Below are 19,140 nucleotides of genomic sequence, written 5' to 3' on the forward strand. Positions count from 1 at the left end.
TAATTTGCCCCAAATGCCCTGATGAGGGAAGAGCTGGATTGAAACCTCTGAGCCTGGGCTCTTCCTATTTGCCCATTACTCTTCTGCTTTTTCCCTCTTGTCTTCCATCAAACCACTTCTTCGAATGTCAGCATCCTTTGGACCTTGTTTTCTAGACTCTCTCTGCCCTAAAAAAAACCAGCTTTGGGACTTCCCTGGTTGTCCAGGGGCTAATACTGCACACTCCCAATGCAAGGGGCCCTGAGTTTGATCCCTGGGTGGGAAACTAGATCCCACATGCTCCAACTAAGACCCAGAGAAGCCAGAAAACAAACAAACAAACATAAAACCCCCAGCCTTAGCCAGAGCCCCACCACCGCCCCAGGGAACTTGCCCCAACCTGGGGATGGGTGTAGAAGAGTTAGGCAACTCAGCTGTGACAACCTAAAGAACAATTTAGTTTAATGCTCTGCTCACATTCAGGAAAAGCAAGTTGCTTCTCTTAACTGGCAGTGTCATTAAAAACTAAAAAAGCATGAACACACTGAATGTGAATTTTTCCATGTTATCAATTCTGGGTAAAACATTGCTCGTGCTGGCCATTGCAGATTACCTTTCAGGAGCCGGAAGGAAGCATGGAAGAAACATGTTGCTTAGAGGACAAACGGAAACAATGCCCGCAGAGGCCACTCTAGAAGTGAGAAGGGGAATAAAATATCAGAACTTCATTACCACAAGAAAATAGTGTGGTTTGGGTTTGTGCATTCAACACGCTATAAAACCAGAATAGGAATTTAAAACTTGCCTTAAAGTTTCCCTCTCACATTTATGGAATAATTAAATCATTTTTTGCGTGCACCCATGTCCTTTGAAGGTAACACTGACCCTAAGCAGTAGCTGCTATAGTTGTCCCCATTTCAGAGATGCGGAACTGAGGCTTAGAGAAGCAAATTGTTCAAGATCACCTGCAAAGTGAATATTTAAACTCAGGTGTGCTGAAAGCTTCATCTCATAACTATAAAATGCCTATCTGTCCCATATAAAGACCTTGTGAAGATCAGGTAGATGTTTAAACAGAAGTCGTGTGAATCACTGTATATTAAACATCCCTTAGAAATACAGCGGAGAAGGCGATGGCACCCCACTCCAGTACTCTTGCCTGGAAAATCCCATGGACGGAGGAGCCTGGTGGGCTGCAGTCCAGGGGGTCGAAAAGAGTCGGACACGACTGAGTGACTTCACTTTCACTTTTCACTTTCACGCACTGGAGAAGGAAATGGCAACCCACTCCAGTGTTCTTGCCTGGAGAATCCCAGGGACAGGGGAGCCTGGTGGGCTGCCATCTATGGGGTCGCACAGAGTCGGACACTATTGAATTGACTTAGCAGCAGCAGCAGCAGAAATACAGACTTTCCTGAGAAGAAATAGTCATCTTCCCCCTATCCATTTTCAAGCCCCCTTAAAAGAATACCCATAGAGTAAAATGGTTTCTAACTGGAAGGGGATGATGGTAAACTACAAAACATTTAAACCTTATCAGGTTTTCCTATGCTACATTTTACTTTAATTTTTCTCACTTAATGTAGATTACTATTTCATTCCTAAATTAAAATTTTATTTTTCTCAAAGTAATTGTGCACAGAGATTAATTTTAAGACCAAAAGGCTTATAACAAAAAGCTCTTATATTGTATTTTCTGTTACTTTCTTCTCCCTGATTCTGGTCCTCAGGATATAATATGGCTGCTAGGCTGTGAGATTTTTTAAAAGCTCGATTTAGTCCCTTTCTATTTGTTTTGGGGTGTTGTGTGTGTGTGTTTGATGAAAGCTGTGGTAATTTATAGCATTTCTTTTATGATGAAATCATTACTGTTAGAGAAAGGTAAAAATGCACTATCTCAAGCCAACATATCCCTTTTTTTCTTTTGGTAATTAAAAATTTAATTTTTAAACCAAAGTTACAAATAAGATTTGTTTAATACGCCAAATAGTTCTAGCCACAAGACTGGTGTCTGCTGCATCACGGCAGATCGGTCCTCAATAAATGAGGGAAAATCGCAACCATTTTACACTGAAGATCCCGGTGGTGCCTGATCGCCCAGCAGCATCTGCTTCTCTCCCTCTCGGATACAAAGCGGGCAGAGTCAACTTTATAAATCCTATTACAGAAATGGGCATCTTTCCCCAAAGGGTGCATAAGCGTGCACGCTTTCCTACAATATCTGAAATACCAAATGAAGCACATTTTAAAAAATTTTCTTACGGTTTGAATAGAGTATGAGAATGCATTTCCTTTTGAGCTGGATCCTAAGATCCGGCCAAATACCTAACTAGGGAAATGCTCACACATCCCACAGTGCGCGTTGACATGAAAGACTTTGCTTTTCTCCTCAACAAGAAACCCCCAGAGCCTTTCGTTGTATGATTGAAGGTGCCAGGGCTCTTCGGTCACTGGCTAACAGGCGGTGTTTTGCATCCTGAGAGCTGTACAGGGTGCACGCGTGCTCTGCGCGGCGCAAAATCGCCACGGCTACGCAAGAGGCTCTTCCTAATTTGGACGCATTGGAGCCGACAATGGCACCATTTTCAGTGATTGGGCTTTTGTTCTAACTCAAATGCGAAAGGTCTTTAAGGTGATTTTTGTACCTCTGGTTTTATTGCCTGAATATTCAATTTTTAGTTTTCATTATCTAAGTATACAGGACATGGTATAGGATCTGAATCTTTTTGAAATTAATTGCCATGTAAATAAAACATATTTCTGTAGAATGCACTTACTCATCATTAGCATGCGAGAGTTTCCAGTAAAATATCTTTAGTATTATTTTTATTATTAACATATTTACACTGTCACTCCAGCCCTGCACCCTTTGTGAATCTGTTTTTAAAATAAATATGACCTGATACCAGAGTGATTGGTGCAATAAAAATGCATGATGTGAAATTAATCAAATATGGTTGGGTTCAATTTATAAGGGACACATTAAGAAAAATTATTTCTTGTTCGGGTATGCCACTCTAGTGAAGGAAACAGAACTGCGTATATTTCAGCAAGATACATGTAAAATCCATTCATTCAACAAACATTTATTATGCATTTACTGTGTGCATCACAGGGGATAAAAACCAAGCTGAGCAAACAAATTCACACATGAAACAGCTGAAGACCATAAGCAACTGCATAATTGTGGAATATACGTTCACAATCCAAGGATTGCAGAAACAAAAGCTTAAGTAGCAGCAGTGTAGTGCCCTGGTAAAGGGTGTGGGCCTCTGGATTTATTTCAGTTTTTTTCAGGAAGTGGCCATTAATTTTTGTGTGAAAAAATGAGAGCAGAGAGGCATAATTCATTGTGAAGATAGGTTTTATATTCTGTATATGTGAAGGAAATAAATTTCTAATGCAATAAAACAGAATGGAAAAAAGAAAGAAAAAAAAAAAAAACCCAGCTTGGTCTTTAGAGTCAAACAGACATGGGTTCAAATCTCAGCTCTGTTACTTACTAGCTGGGTGACCTTGGGTCTATTCTTTGGTTTTGTAGAGCTTTGGGTTTTCTTATTTACAAATGGAGATGGTAAGGTCTTTCTAATAGGATTGTTGTGAGAATTAATTGAGATGATGTCCTCTGTAAGCATTCACTAAGTTTGTTATCATAGTGGGGCTGAGGGCAGTCAGGGAAGATGTGTTGGAAACTGCTATTGCCAGAGTTGTTGACAAAGATGAATGGTTGGAGATGGTGTTCTAGGTGGAGGAGACAGTATGGACAGAAGCTGGAAGATAGTATTCCACTCATTTCCAGGGATGGGGTCTGCTTTCATCCTACAAGAGAGCCAGCTGAGTAGAGATAAGCCAAGTACTCGGGGACAATATCGCTACCATTCAGGTGGCTTAAACATAAAGAATTTCTAGTCAGATTAGCAGGGAGTATCCCTGGAGAACACCTGCAATCACTGAGATAGAACTCAGGACCCAAGACTCTGATCATCTTAAAGGCTGGACTTCCCCTGCCTTTTCCAGTACTATACACTACAGCCTAGTACAGGGTCTTGTCCAAGGGAAGCAATCAATAACCACTTGATGAATGAATGAGTAAACCCTTGTGTCCTATAAAATGCAAACAACTTTTTACCTACTAGCTACATAAACTCAACCCCCGTGCCTCCATTTCTTTAACTATAAGACAAGTACCTATTGACCTCTCAGGAGTGTTATGAATATCAAATGCATTAATGTTTGTAAAAGGCTAGGAACAGTGCCTGGCACCTGGTCAGTTCTATATCAGTGTTTTTAAAATACAAAATAAATAACAATGTTAAAGGGTTCTGTGTGGAACTTTCCTGGAGGTCCAGTGGTTAAGATTCTGCCTTCCAATGCAGGAGCACGGGTTCGAACGCTGGTCAGAGAACTAAGGTCTTGCATGCCTCAGGGCCAAAATTTTTTAAGGGGGAGGGGGTCTTATGACAATTAAATTAAAAAATGCTTGCAGCCAATAACTATTTGTGGAGGGAAGTGAAGAGGGAAGGACCTGCCAATGCAGAAACCCCACCCTAAGCAGGCTCAGAAGTACCCAGATGCAGACTTAACAGGACCTGATGACTCTAGGATTTGTCTTCTTGAGCCAAGCATGCAGTGGGCCTGGGGGAGCCCTGGACCTACCTGTCCTCCTGCTTTCATCTCCCCTCCACAAACTCACTGGTACCTGATGATACCTTTAACCCAAGGCTGTGACCTGGGTCCCACACTATCAGCCCTGGACTACTCTAGGGCCCTACATGGCTGTATCCATCTTTGTACTTATGGCCAACAGCTCAAGTCTTACTTCCAGTGAGATGGAATAGATCCCCATCCCTTTCCATTCTCCTTCCTCCTCAGAGTGATAGTCCTGCCGCCTTTGTGGATCACAACTTCCCAGAAATCCTATTGGTTCCAACCACCAGAGTGGACCCCTTGGCTATCAACACAAGATGGGCTGAAACAGGGCCCACCATGCCCATTGGATATTATTGTTCAGATGGCTGCTCACCCTCCCTGGCATCAGCCATCAGATTAGTCAGGCCACTGAGCTCAAACGCTGCCAACTCGATAATTCATTCATCTGTTCATAAATTCATTCCCATATTCATTTGACTATTGGTAACTCAGTTCTTCCTCTATGCCTAGTGCATAAAGATGGAGACACTGAGATCATTCACATAGTGTTCTTGCACTCAGAGAACTCACAGTCTAGTCGGGGAGAGAAATAACTCACAATAGAGGGTAATTAGGTGTAAAAAGATCCATATAGTCAAAGCTATGGCTTTCCCTGTAGTAATGTATGGATTTGAGAGTTGGACCATACAGAAGGCTGAGTGCCAAAGAACTGATGTTTTCAAAGTGTGGTGCTGGAGAAGACTCTTCAGAGTCCCTTGGACAGCAAGGAGATCAAACCAGTCAATCCTAAAGGAAATCAACCTTGAATTCACTAGAAGGACTGATCCTGAAACTGAAGCTCCAATACTTTGGCTACCTGATACGAAGAGTTGACTCACTGGAAAAGACCCTGATGCTGGGAAAGATTGAAGGCAGGAGAAGAATGGGATGACAGAGGATGAAATGGTTGGATGGCATCACTGACTCAATGGACATGAGTTTGAACAAACTCCGGGAGATAGTGAAGGACAGGGAGGCCTGGCTGCTGCAGTCCATGGGGTCGCAAAAAGTCAGACACGACAGTGACTGAACAACAAAGCGCAAAAATAGAAATATATAGAAGGTAGGAGAGACAAGGGAGATTTAGTACTCTTATCTGGGAGAATCAGGGAAGCATTTCCAGAAAAGTGACATTTGAGATGGATTTTTGGAGATGGAATCGGATAAAATCAGAATCATTTTAGATCGAGGGGTGAAAAGGCATGGAGGGATCAAAGGGAGGAGCTAGGCTCTAAGATAAGGTTGGAGAGAAGCTGGGAGTAGTGGGCAGAGACCAGATGATGGAGAAGGTTGAATATGGGGCCAAGGAGCTTAAACCTAATGCTTTTTGGTGAAGGGTTGTAGGGGACCCTGTGTAGTGCTGCCAGGCTCCCCCTTCACTGGAAGGCTGGTTGCCGTGGTTGCTGGGAACGCCATCCAGAGGCAATGGTCAGCTGTCAGGCCCGTTTAGCTTTTCCCTCTGCAGCAGACAGCCACCTCATCCAAGGTCTGGCAGGACAGCTGACATTCTAGGACTGATGGATGCAACAGTATAAAGGCCCAGCCCTCGGGGCCCAGCATTGGACAACTCTGAAGGCCTATTCTAGTTCAAAAGGTCCCAGTGGGTTTGGCTCAGACTGTCATTGGTTCGACATTGAAGTTCAACTTCTCCCCGCCCCGCCCCCGGTCCCTCCTGCTTTCTTCCCCTCTCCCATAGGAATCGCGACCAAGAGCAGCGTCACCCTGGGCATGGATCTCACCCTCTCTACTCAGAACTTCATTCATCAGGCATCCACCTCTCTATATCTCCTACTACAAGCGCCTACCTGTGAGGTATTTGAAAACGCTTCCTTCTCTTTCATACCCCCTACAGGTTCTCAAGTCCATGTGGCCTTCCAGTTCCTGCCCTCTAGCTCTGCTCTGCTTGTCAGGTGCTGCTGCTGCTGCTAACTCGCTCAGTCGTGTCTGACTCTGTGTGACCCCATAGACGGCAGCCCACCAGGCTCCCCCGTCCCTGGGATTCTCCAGGGAAGAACACTGGAGTGGGTTGCCATTTCCTTCTCCAATGTGTGAAAGTGAAAGTGAATTTGCTCAGTTGTAACTGGCTGTTTGCGACCCATGGACTGTAGCCTACCAGGCTCCTCTGTCCTTGGGATTTTCCAGGCAAAAGTACTGGAGTGGGGGTGCCATTTCCTTCTCTGCTTGTCAGGTGAATTTCTCCAAAAAGCTGTCAACTTCCAGTCTGCAGTCCTCCCTACCAATTCATTCCTTTGGTGACTCCAGTGAACATCTGCCACGCCCCCCATCTCCACTAAAACCTTTCACCAGGGTGCCAATGCTCACCATGTCTTTAAATTCAGCGGACACCTCTTTGACCATAACTCAGTTGAACTGTTGACTTCTCTCTTCTTAAAACACCCTTAGTTTCTGTGCTGCTGTGTTTTCTAGTTTTTCTCCCACCCTATAGTGGCTCCTTTATTTCTCCATCTGTCCCTAAATTATTGGTGCTCTGTCACAGATCCTCATTTTTCTCACTTCTCACACTCTTTCGGTGTGATCTCATTCATTGTCATGACTACTAACACCATTGAGATGTTAATAATTCCTAAATCTCTTTTTCTAGTGCAGACATCTTGCCTGAGCATTACATCCACAGCTGCCCATCAGACATCTCCCCTGGGTCATTCTGCAGGCTCCACAGGCTCCAACAACTGAATTTGTCACCCTCTCCTCAAGCCTTCATCTTTCTCATCAGTAAATCTCTGCTTCTGCTGTTCCCCAGTTCTTCTTACCCAAATTCCCCAGGACCTCCCTGATCATGCTCCACCAGCTTCATCCTAAGCTTAACCCACTTCCCTAACTCCTGACTCAAATTACACCTAATTCAAAGTTGAGTCATCTACTGGGAACCAGGTTGTGGGGGCTCAGTTAAGAATGGGGCTCTTGGGACTTCCCTGGTAGTCTAATAGCTAAGACTCTGCACTCCCAATGCAGGGGTATGGGCCCAGGTTTGATCCCTGATCAGGGAACTAGATCCTGCATGCTGCAACTAAAAGTTCACATGCCACAGTGAAGATCAAAGATCCCCACAAGCCACAACCATGAAGACCCCGTGAAGCCAAAAAAGAATGGGGCTCTTGAAAGACTCCCTGACAACGTAGAACCAGAAACTGGACAGCCTTCAGGACCCTGGAGCTGTCCAGCTCCTTTTCTACCTTGTCCCAGCCTCCCTCCTTTCCAGGCTGTACTGTTTTCTTCTTTCCGAGACTGTTCTGTTTATAAGTGGCTTTTTCTGCTTCTTGCTTTGCTATTGACTAAACATACTGACTTGGAGGTCTGGGGGTTACATGTCCTCGATTCAAATAGCCAGCAAACAAATCAGTGTCTTCCAGTCGCAAGGGCATCAGTTTCTCAGAAGAGAAATGGTTGGGGTTAGCTCCAGTCAAATGCTCATTGCCGGTCTGATAAGCTACAGCTAGGAGAGTTGGGCTCTGGCATAGGAAACGTGGTTATAGGGACACATAAGGATAGATGTGAAGTTTAAGAGGAAGTAGTGCTGTGCAGTTAAATGACATGATTTTACAGCCCTGAATAATCACAGGTGACCAACATTCCCAAGATGTAGAAAACTTAATTTTAGGCAAATATCTAACTTTTTTTACTATGTATCTTATGGCTTTGTAAGGATCATTTATTTATTTCATCTCCTTTCCTCTTTCCATCTTATTGTGCTAATGAGTAGCAACATAATAGGAAGAATATTATAAGGGAAAATATTCCATGAGACTGTTTCTAAAAACTAAAATCTTAAATATACACTCGAATACTACTTTCTCCCATAACACAGTTATTAATTATAATAATAAAATAAAAGGTATTTGAGTGCATTTTAATCTTTTCTGCATTAAAATCTGACCTAGAAATTCAAAATAGAAGATCATCAAAAGTATCATCTACTTGTTTCTGACAGAAGGAAGTTTATAACTGGTGCATAATATCACCAGGAAATCTCTGATGGCCCCCTTACGGTTAAAAAAAATTTTTTTTAGAAAATTTATTTTCAGATCAGCATATTGTAGCATAATTCTTAAAGGAACTTTTACTTTAAATCAGTTTTATTGTAAGCCTAGAAAAGAAATGGGACTACAAGATGAACAAAATCTTGACAAGAAGCTAGTGAGAGAAAAAGAAATATACTGTGGGACCACTTGGTTTTAAGAAATGAAACTCTGGATTTATGTATCAGCTTAAAAAAAAATCTCTCTAGGCACACGGTTCAGCAACTGTTTAGATCTTATCTAAAAATTTTAGTCTGTTTCAAATGAAAGCAGATTTCTTTGTTTCAAGATAGTGATTTTGTGATTCTTTATTTAACAAAATGTTTCCTAAGCATCAATTAGATATCAATTAGTAACAACTAGGTATTTGTCAGGTATCGAATATCAAAAGAGCTTTTTTTCAAGGTGTAGAGTATACAAGATATATTACTAGAAGCTACATTAAAAAGTACAGCCTCTATAGAAAATAGTAAGGTAGTTCCTGATAAAACTTTAAAACAGAATTACCACATGATCCAGCAATTCTACTTATAGGTATATACAGGGGAAAAAAATGAAAGCAAGAACTCAGACACTTGAACACTCACTTTTGTAACAGCATTACTCATGATAGCTAAAATGTGAAAACAACCAAGCATTCCATTGATGGAGGAATGAATAAACCAAATGTGATACAGACATATAATGGAATATTATCCAGCCTTAAAAAGGAAGAAGCTCTACAGAAAATGCTACAGCCTGGATGAACCTTTAAATTTTTGTGCTAAATGAAATAAGCCAGTCACAAAAGGACAAAATATTGTATGGTTCCATTTATGTGAGGTACTTATTGCAAATTTATAGATACATAAAGCAGGAGAGTGGTGGCAGGGGGCTGGGGGAAGGAGTGATGGGGAGTGAGAGTTCAACGGGTACAGAGTTTCAGTTTTGAAAGATGGAAAAGTTCTGGAGATGGACACTGGGGATGGGCCCACCAGTGTGAATGTGCTCAGTGCTCTTGGCTGAAATAAAGATTTTTAAATGGTTAAAATGATGTTATGTATATTTAAATACAATTAAAAGGGTACACATTTATAAGAACCTGAATGATGCTTGGAACTCAAAAATGAAGGATTTACTTCCTTTTGGGGCTTAGAAAGGGTTTCCAGTGGCGACACTAGAGCAGGGAGACAACATGAATGGTGGAAATGGTTGGAAATCTCTAGTTCCAGTTCCACTCGGTCACTTAGTAATGGGGGGATCTTAGGATAGGTAACATAACCCCCTTATAGGCAGTGTAACCATGGCTACAGTCCATGGGGGTTATTTACAAGAATGCTGAGCCAGAAGGCTTGTTTGAGTCATAGTTCATTCACCAGCCACGGGGCCTTGGTCAAGTTATTTGACATCTCTAGGTCTCAGTTTCTCTAACAATGAATAGGGAAGTCAATGCCCAGTTCACAGGGTTGTCACGAAGGTTTAACTAGATCAAGCATGAGAAACCATTAGCATAGTGCCTGCCACAAACCAAGTGCTCAGTAAGTGTCAGTAGCTTGTTATTTCCTGAGTCTTATCTACAACATGGGTTTACTATGACTTGTCTTAAGATCTTTGAGTTATTTTGAGGCTTGGTAGAGATACTGTAAGTGAAACAGATTAGACAGTATTATTGAAGAGGGTAAGACTTCGGTATGCATTCTCATTGAAGGGAACAGTATAAGGAAAAGGAAGAATTCTGAAAGTGTGGGGCATTAGGACTGATTAATACATTCAGCATATGGAAAGGAACAGGGGGAAAGATGGCTAGAGAGACAGAACTGGGAGAGCTTATTTAGGGCCTTGAAGGCCTGGCTAAGAAGCACATCACAGAAGTAGATCCAATGTGAGATAGGGCAAGGATCATGCCATGATTTGATTTGGTGTTGAGAATTAAATTTGGAGGATGATGCCTCTCTTGGTCAGGTTGAACTGCTGTAACAAACTACTTTAGCCTGGGTGGTTTAAACCACAGTCATTTATTTCTCACAGTTCTGAAGCTGGGGAAACCTGAGAGGTGGTTCTGGTAAGAGCCCTCTACCTGGCTTGCAGATGACTGCCTTCCCTCTGTAGTCTCACATGGCAGAGAGAGGAAGCTCTGGTATCTCTTCTTTTCCCTTTTTTTTTGGTGGCTATGCTGGTTATGCAGACTTCTCTTGTTGTGGATCACAGGCTCAGGAGTTGCAACACGAAGCTAGTTGCTCTAAGGCATGTGGGAGCTTAGTTCCCCACGCATGCGTGCTAAGTCACTTCAGTCTGTACGACATTTTGCGACCCCATGGACTGTAGCCCCCCGGGCTTCTCTGTCCGTGGGATTCTCCAGGCAAGAATACTCAAGTTGGTTACCATTTTCTCCTCCAGGGGATCTTCCTAGGGATAGAATCCGCCTGTCTTACATCTCCTGCATTGGCAGGTGGGTTCTTTACAACTAGCACCGCCTGGGAGGCCCTTAGTTCCTCCACCAGGGATCAAACCCGCTACTCAACAATTAGACATTTAGCCACTTCTATATGGCTTCCCCAGAGAAGGCAACGGCACCCCGCTCCAGTACTCTTGCCTGGAAAATCCCATGAACGGAGGAGCCTGGAAGGCTGCAGTCTATGGGGTCGCTGTGGGTCGGACACGGCTGAGCGACTTCACTTTCTCTTTTCACTTTCATGCATTGGAGAAGGAAATGGCAACCCACTCCAGTGTTCTTGCCTGGAGAATCCCAGGGATGGGGGAGCCTGGTGGGCTGCCGTTTATGGGGTCACACAGAGTCGGACACGACTGAAGTGACTTAGCAGCAGCGGCAGCATATGGCTTCCCCAAAGGCTCAACAGGTCAAGTATTTTTGCTAGGAGAATCCCATGCACAGAGGAGCCAGGCGGGCTACAGTCCATGGGATCACAAAGAGTTGGACATGACTGAGCTCATGTGCACACACATACTGCATTGGCTGGCAGACTGCTTACCACTGCGCCAACAGCAAAGTCCTCTTCCTTTTCTCGAAAGGGTATTAATCTCATCCTGGACTCCCCACCTTCATGACCTCATCTAAATCTGACTGCCTTCCAAAGGTCTCACCTCCTAATGCTATCACATTATGGGTCATGGCTTCAATTTACTAATTTGGGGAGGGGCACAATCCATAGCAGCTCCCAATGACACTTACCTCCTGATAATCGTGTTCTGAGTCATCCTCTTCCCCTGGACTGTAGGTTAGATCTAGTGACTTGCTTCGAATAAAGAGAACACAGCAAAAGTGTTAGTATGTCACTTATGAAATGAGGTTATAAGAAGACTGACTTCTGGGACTCCCCTGGTGGTCCACTGGCTAGGACTCTGTGCTCCCAATACAGGGGGCCTGGGTTTGATCCCTGGTTGGGGAACTAGATCCCACATGCTAAACTAAAGAGTCTGAATCCCACAACTAAAAAAAAAAAAAAAAAAAGACTGACTTCCCTCTTGCCTGTCCTTTCTTGCTCTCTGGCTTCCTCACCCATTTGGAAGCCAGCAATCATGTTGTGAGCTGTCCTATGGAAAGACCCAGAGATTGAGGTACTGATGTTTCCAGCCAACAGTCACTGAGCTCCTGAGAGCAGTCAATAGCCATGTGAGTGACCTAGGAAGTGGATCCTTCGCCTGCCAAGCTTTGAAGTGACTATAAGCCCTGGGTGTCACCTAGTTTGCAGGCTTGTGAGAGCTCCTAGATCAGAGGCACCCAGCTAAATTATATCCAAATTCCTAACATACATAAACTTTAAGATAATAACTGTTTGTTGTTTTAAACATTCAAGTTTTGGGTACTTTATTACATAGCAATAGCTAGTTAGTCCGGAGAAGGCAATGGCAACCCACTCCAGTACTCTTGCCTGGAAAATCCCGTGGACGGAGGAGCCTGGTAGGCTGCACTCCATGGGGTCACTATGAGTCAGACACGGCTGAGCGACTTAACTTTCACTTTTCACTTTCATGCATTGGAGAAGGAAATGGCAACCCACTCCAGTGTTCTTGCCTGGAGAATCCCAGGGACGGGGGAGCCTGGTAGGCTGCTGTCTATGGGCTCGCACAGAGTCGGACACGACTGAAGTGACTTAGCAGCAGCAGCAGCTGGTTAATTCAGAGACTGCCCTGACTTCAGATGCCAGCTGCAAGTTCAAGGTTCCCCAGACCACCAGCACTTCTGACCAACCTGCTACAAGTTTGGCTGTTCCCATGGTTCAATACTATCTGGAAGGACAGAGAACTCTGAAAAGCACTACACTTATAATTACAGGTTTATTGTAAAGGATATAAATCAGGACCAGTCAGATGAAGAGACATATAGGTCAAGGTCCTGAATGCAGAGCATCCAGGCTCTCTCCCTGCAGTGTCAGTGTGTTTACCAACCAGAAAGCTCCAGTGTGTTTTGGTATATAGGGTTTTTATTAGGATTTCATTATGTAGGCATGATTGATTGATTCATTGGCCACAGGACTGAGCTCCATCTCCAGTTCCCTTTCCTTCCTGGGAGGATGAGCTGGTTTAAAGCCCCAACCCTCCTGTTACATGGTTGGTCTTTCTGTTGATCAGCCCCTAATCCTGAGTCTTTTTGTTAGCATAAACTCAGGTGTGAACGAGGGGCTCATGAATAACAAAGATAATCCTGCTGTACTCAGTGACTCAGTCGTGTCCCTTTCTTTGTGACCCTATGGACTATAGTCCACCAGGCTCCTCTGTCCATGGGATTTTCCAGGCAAGAATACTGGAGTGGGTTGCCATTTCCTCCTCCAGGACAGACACTCCTCTATCTTGGCAAATTTCAAAGATTTTAGAAGTTATCTTCCAGGGACCTAGGACAAAGATCAGATACTTTTTTTGGTTGTATATAATACCTTTCGACCTGTAGGAGATCATATTTTGTACCAGGCACTGTGTTAGGCTATTCTTCCATCCTTCCATCCTTTATATATTAACAGTGTGAGATTAGATTTGCTGGAAGTAGTGGAAAACCCAACCAATAGGAATTTTATTATTATTTATTTTTATGATTATTTTATTTTTTAAAATTTTCATTTATTTTTGGCTGTGCTGTGTCTTTGTTGCTGGCCGAGGGCTTTCTCTAGTTGCAGCAAGTAGGGACTACTTTCTAGCTGTGGCGCCACGACTTCTTCTGGTGGCTTCTCATGGGCACTGGCGCACATGGGCTCGGTAGCTGTACTGAAAGAGCTTAGTTGCCCCATGACATGTGGAATCTTCCTGGACCAGGGATTGAGCCTATGTTCTCTGCGTTGACAGGCAGATTTTTAACCACTGGCCCACCAGGGAAGTTCAGAAACTATACAATAGAAATTAGATTTTCTCACATAACTAGAATTAGCAATTTAGTTTTGTTCAGGTATTCAACAATGTCTTCAGGAACGTAGGCTCTCCATATCTCTCTGCCCCACTTACTGTTTATATTTGTTTTTAATAATGTTTTATTTTAGAATATTTACAGAAAAATGATAAGATAGTACAGAGGGTTCTCCAGTATCTCCCACCTGGTTTCCTCTATTATTAACATCTTATAATAATATAGTATGCTTGTTTAATGTACAATTAATGAGCCATTAGTGATATATTATTGTTAACAAAAGTCCATAGTTTATTCAGATTTCTTTAGTTTTTACCTAAATGTCCCTTTTCTGTTCCAGAAACCAATCTGGGATACCATTTTACATTTAGCTGTCATATCTCCTTAGACTCTTCTTTTAGAAAACTGTCCTTTTTCTTTAAATCAGGAGACAAATCTATCCCTCTGATAGGTTCAGAAAGCAGGAGATGAGATGATCATACTCAGCTTGGAACTTGACTGAGACTGAGCACATTGCCATCAGAATAATCAGGGTTCCACCAGCATGGAAGGAGGTGGGCCAGTGGATAACAGCAGTGGACAGTGTTGGCCCCAAGTGTCTACTATGTATGACGCCGCACTCTACTAGGTGTTATGAGGGATGAAAGGACATTAAAGATGGGGCTTTCTATCCAGCCTTTCAGAAATTATGTATTCCAATAATTATTCTCTTTTAAGCACCTCATAGGGACATCCCTGGTGGTCCAGAGGTTGAGAATCCACCTACCAATGTAGGGGACTTGGGTTTGATTCCTGGTGGGGCAATCAAGCCTGCACACCACAACTAGAGAGAAGCCTGTGAAACACAATGAAGAACCTGTGTGCTGCAACTAAGATCTGATGCAGCCAAAAATAAATTAAAAAAAAATTTTTTTTGAAGGACCTCTTAATAGGAGGGTGAACTGTTGTCTCACTGATCCTTGGTTGCTCAGTCAAATACATTTCCAGAAGATGAAGATTTGTCACAGGTCACAAGTGCTAACAACTGTAAAGTCTACTTTTAAAGAATCATTCCCAAAGTGATGGAGCAGTGATATGTTTGGGAATAAGGATTTAGTTTATTTCACAGTTTCCCCAAAGTGACTTCTTAGACATCTAAGGTTTTTTTTTTAATTGGACTGTGCCAGGTCTTAGTTGCAGCATACGAGATCTAGTTCCCTGCTGCTGCTGCTAAGTCGCTTCAGTCGTGTCCGACTCCGTGCGACCCCATAGACGGCAGCCCACGAGGCTCCCCCGTCCCTGGGATTCTCCAGGCAAGAACACTGGAGTGGGTTGCCATTTCCTTCTCCAACGCATGAAAGTGAAAAAGTGAAAGTGAAGACGCTCAGTCGTATCTGACTCTTAGCGACACCATGGACTGCAGCCTACCAGGCTCCTCCGTCCATGGGATTTTCCAGGCAAGAGTACTAGAGTGGGGTGCCATTGCCTTCTCTGCTAGTTCCCTGACCAGGGATCAAACTTGGGCCTCCTGCATTGGGAGCTCAGAATCTTAGCCACTGGGCCACCAGGGAAGTCCCGACATCTTAGTTTTTGTTTTTTAAAGTCAAATCAGTCATGTGATGGTCCATCTCAAAATATATACTTTGTCCTTAACATGCAAATGGACTAGGTAAGGAAACGGGTAAATTGAGAGAAAACATGGGTCCATCTAGTTTGGTGGTAAATTACCTATTTATAGGCAATATATTCAGCCAGAGTTTAGAGCAGATGATTAGTGAAGGCAGGCATGGCTGGAAAGCCTCAGAGAGGCAAGGTCTTAGATAGCTATGAAGGATAGCCTTGCTGGGCATTATTCTTCAATTTCCCTGCTCTACTGCCATGAAACCTAGACTTCTCTAATCTCTCACACAGTTAACCTCTTTTTATTAAGTGCTTGGTTATTTTCATCAATTTACAGTTTACCTGTCAAAGCCTTGTGATTTTTATTCCAATGTTGTTGTGTTAGTCGCTCAGTTGTGTCCAACAGTTTGCAACACTATGGACTGTAGCCGGCTAGGTTCCTCTGTCCATGGAATTCTCCAGGCAAGAATATTGGAGTGGGTAGCCATTCCCTTCTCTAGGGAATCTTCCGACCCAGGGCTTGAACTCCAGGTCTCCTGCATTGCAGGCATTTACTGAGTCACCAGTGAAGCCCTCGATTGAATGATATATATATATATATATATATACACATTTTTTGGGGGGCAGTGTCTCATAGGGTGGGCTTTGTAGTCACACAGATCAAGATTTGAATCCAAGGTCTAATACCGACTGACTTGGAGGTCTTGTGTAAGTTTCTTACCCTCTTTCAGTCTGTTTCCTTATATTTAATAATAATTTCACCTAGATTGGCCTGTTGTGAGATTGAAATAAGATGAAGTAAGAACACGGAGCACAATGTCCCACTCAGAGAGACTGCATGAAAATGGCATCTGCTGTGATGATCACTGTATTGGTAGAGGCGATGGTGTGATGGTATTGTTAATATGAGCCAAACTCATGGAAAGAGATGAATATGACAGAGTGCCCCTACTTGGTTTTCACCACTTTTTCACTGTTAACTTTACATGAATGTACACTCACCAAAAGTAAATTACATTTCCTTTGACTTTTTGATAATCACTGTCTTGGAAACAGCAAAGATGGATTTAGGTACTTAAAGAGGTTCTGTTCTATTATCTGTGAAGGCACCAACCATGTGACTCAGATTGTTGAGTGAGACAAGGCAACATCCCACGTGAGAAACTTGCAAAAACACAGTAGACTTTGGGGGTATTCAAAATTAGTTGACACTGTTTATTGGGGCTTGGAAACCAATCTAAAAGAATTTATGCTTTAAATCAATGGTGGTTGTCAATGAGTCTGTGAGGGAATCTTTGCTAGGACCCCCTGGCTTTTACTGCAACTCATATTCACAATAACAAAAAGGGAAACCTCCCAAGAAGAAGGTCAATCTAATCCAACCACTTAATGCAGAATTATGGCATCAAGTTTCCACATCACTGAATGGCCATGGGTTTAGAGGTGTGTGTCATAAAATAGCTGCGGGTGTGAGACATTTAACAAGTTGTTTTACTCCTAATTGCTGGCATTTGCTTAACTGTTTTCTTAATTCTAATTTATGTTTTTATGTTCCCGTTTGTTTACGTAGCCCATACATCCCATTTGCCTTTATTTGTGTAAGTGTTTCTTTAATTTTATTTACATTTTTATATATGTTGCTTTGCTTACATAACTCATTGCTTGGAGAGGGCTAGAAATAACCATAAATCCCCATTGCTAATTAGCCTCATCCTCATGACTGATTAGTCAAGATTATGAGCCTAGAAGGAAGGCAGGGAGGAGGCCTGATAGTGAGTCACAGGATCATTGAATTTTAGAGGTGGAAGGAATTTAGAGCTGAAGGTATCTTTCAGATAGAATTCTGTGGTTTTACATCTTCATCTTTGGAGAATTATGGAAGATTGGCTGCTTGCTCTTGCTCCTTAATGCAAAAATATATAAGGATGTGGTGACAGTTTTGAAAAACACGATAAGAATAAAGAGAAAGGCCAATCAAGGATGACTATAAGTAAACCATAATGGGGGCTTAAAAGAAGAATCAGAAACTTGACACATAAATGGGCTACAGAGGAGCTGGGAATATTAATGAACATAAGGGGGCTTGTTCTTTGGAAGTAAGAGGCAGAGTGGATTGTTTGGAACGCCCTCTCCAGCAGCTGTGCAGTTTGTAAAGATTTTAGCTTGCCTTACTGTAACGTTAGCTATTAGCTTTGCAGTGGGGAGTATTTAAAAGTACACACAACATACGAAGGAAAGAACCTGGAACCGAGTAGCCTGCTTCATTCCAAGAATCCATCTGGCATGTAAAGAACTGCTTGTCCTACATTAAACCCTGCAGAGTAAGAACCATTTTTCATACCTCACACCCCTATTTTTGGTTTCAGGTAAGGCAGCTTACTGAGTTTGGAGATGAAACAAGAGGACTTTTCAGAACCACCTAACCGAAGGAAGGGCCCATCGAGGGTGAGCTCCATGGATCTAAAATGGGGAAAATATGAGGAAGCTCTGTTAGGGAAATTAGGTTAAGAGAAAGCTCAAGCGTCCATAAGAGCTGGAAGTCTAGACCCCCAAGTAATGTGAGCATTTAGTCGTTTGTAGGCAGAGTACAATAGAAGAAAAAGTGCTATATATATGACAATCTGTGGCTGGAGTCACCGACATTAAATGACTCATGGTGGTGGGGTAAATTGATAAGTAGAATCCAGTCTACACTGAAATAAATATTCTTTATAATAAAAAGTTCATTTTGCAGTTTAGTCTATCTGGAGGTAGCGAAAAGCAGATCTGCTGAAGGACTCCCTGGATTACCAGGAATTGCACAGTGTATGAAAGGTTGTAAACTTACATTAGTCCTGGATATCAAACCCTTCCGCTCCTCCCGAATCCACTTTCCTCTGACACATTTTCATGTGCTCCTCTTTCAAGAAAAGTGTATATCACTCAGATCCGCTGAGTTCAGGCATCAAGCATGCAGGACAAGGGACTTCTACCTTACCTGGTCACCTCTTGAGGGACAGCGCAAGGCCAGAGCGATGGAACCAACTCAGAGCAGTGCCCTCTCGGTTGCTATGGTGATCGCGGGGTGGGCGGGGTCACCATCCGCGGCGTCCCCGCCTCTCTGCCTAGGACTTTTCGAACGCTCCAATAAGGATATCCCTTTCTTGCCTCCGTCCCGCCCCTTTCGGCTCCGAGTGCGATTCGATTGGCCTGGGACGGGCGGCCGGGTACCCTGAGGATACCACCTCCCGATGGGAAGAGCGGGAAAGTGTACCAGGCGCTGTCCGAGGCGTGAAGCTCAGGGCGCTGCGGGGAAGCACATGGTTGGCCTTGGAGCGAGTTGCCTAGTGTCCCGTACACAACTCTTGGCACCTATGACTGCTAACACTAGGGAGCAGAAATCAGGGTGCGGGAACGACGTCTGCGGGCCGGCCTATCCCGGGGGCCAGGACGCGATGAGGCTTGAGGGGTCCGGTGGCGCTCTCTTGGGGGGCGGGGGCTCGGAGGCCAGAGGGGCCGGACCGA

General features: G+C 43.4%; 1 long non-coding RNA gene across 1 annotated transcript; it reads right to left on the reverse strand.

The window, feature by feature from the left end:
• Positions 1-524: 524 nt before the first annotated feature.
• LOC133257540 (uncharacterized) lies at positions 525-18,593 on the reverse strand. Its single transcript, XR_009739589.1, has 3 exons — positions 18,017-18,593; positions 11,875-11,938; positions 525-670 (listed from the first exon to the last, which is right to left on the reverse strand). It is a non-coding gene; the product is annotated as an uncharacterized LOC133257540 (long non-coding RNA).
• Positions 18,594-19,140: the final 547 nt, after the last annotated feature.

Source organism: Bos javanicus, chromosome 11 (genome assembly GCF_032452875.1).
Source record: "Bos javanicus breed banteng chromosome 11, ARS-OSU_banteng_1.0, whole genome shotgun sequence".
NCBI lineage: Eukaryota > Metazoa > Chordata > Mammalia > Artiodactyla > Bovidae > Bos > Bos javanicus.